The sequence below is a fragment of the Pongo pygmaeus genome, chromosome 1, assembly GCF_028885625.2.
Source record: "Pongo pygmaeus isolate AG05252 chromosome 1, NHGRI_mPonPyg2-v2.0_pri, whole genome shotgun sequence".
Lineage (NCBI taxonomy): Eukaryota > Metazoa > Chordata > Mammalia > Primates > Hominidae > Pongo > Pongo pygmaeus.
Window position 1 is genome coordinate 205,938,429 of NC_072373.2, and position 1,026 is coordinate 205,939,454.

The window sequence follows — 1,026 nt, forward strand, 5'->3', positions numbered from 1 at the left end:
TTTGTCTCAAAAAAAAAAAGAGAAAAAAAAAAAAGAAAAGAAAAAATGAAAGGAAAGGAAAGGAAAAAAAAAAGAAAAAACTGAGGCACAGAGTAGTTGAGTGACTTGCTCAAGGTCACACAGCCAGGGATTTAAACCCGGACAGTCCCTCTCTACTGATAGTGCCATTACAACTCTATTCTGTTGCCTCAGAGGCTTTGTTTCATTGGATCCTCACAACAGCTCTTCCAGCGCTGCCTCACTCAAGTACTTGCCTCACTCAAGTACTCAAAGAGCAGCTGAGGAGGCTGACAAGACACAGTTCAGGTGCGAAGGCGATTGAAGGCTGGCGTGAGGTTTGTCCTCTTCTCTTCTTAGCAGAAGGAGAGGACCCCAGAGAAATAAACATCTACACATGCATGAGGTCCCACCAGCAGCAAAGCACCTTCTCTTCCACGGACGCCTCTCATGACACACAGTGTTAGACCTGGAAGTCAAGGGGCCCAGCTGCTCACTTAACAGATGAGCAAACGGAAGCCCAGAAACAAGAAATGGCCAAAGTCCGGATGAGTTTGGGATGGCCACTCCCTAAGGCCAGGGCCTTGCCGGGGAAAGGGGGCAAATGCAGGGCAGAACTGTCCCCCTCAAGGCTCCTGGTCTTACCTTCTGCAGGTGGCGAGGACTGAGTCTTGAAGTCTTATCTGTCACCACATATGCAGCAGCAAAAGTGGCCCGTTTGGGGACCCCTGTCCAGCACTCACTCCACCCCTCGATGGGGCCTGGACAGAGGTGTCACACTGCCCCGGAGCCACCCCATAGAATTCTGAGAATAAGAAGTGGTCCGACACCCAGGAGGAGACACACCCAAATGTTCACAGTGACAGATCTGGGGTGTGAAATTGCGGGTGATTTTTATTTCCTTCTTTGTACTTTCTAAATTTTTCAGTGGTGAACATGCATCGCTATTATAATTAGAAAAAAAAAAAAAAAAACAGACTGGACTTTTTTTTTCTTCAGGAGAAACCAAGGACATATCACAGGAAGTAT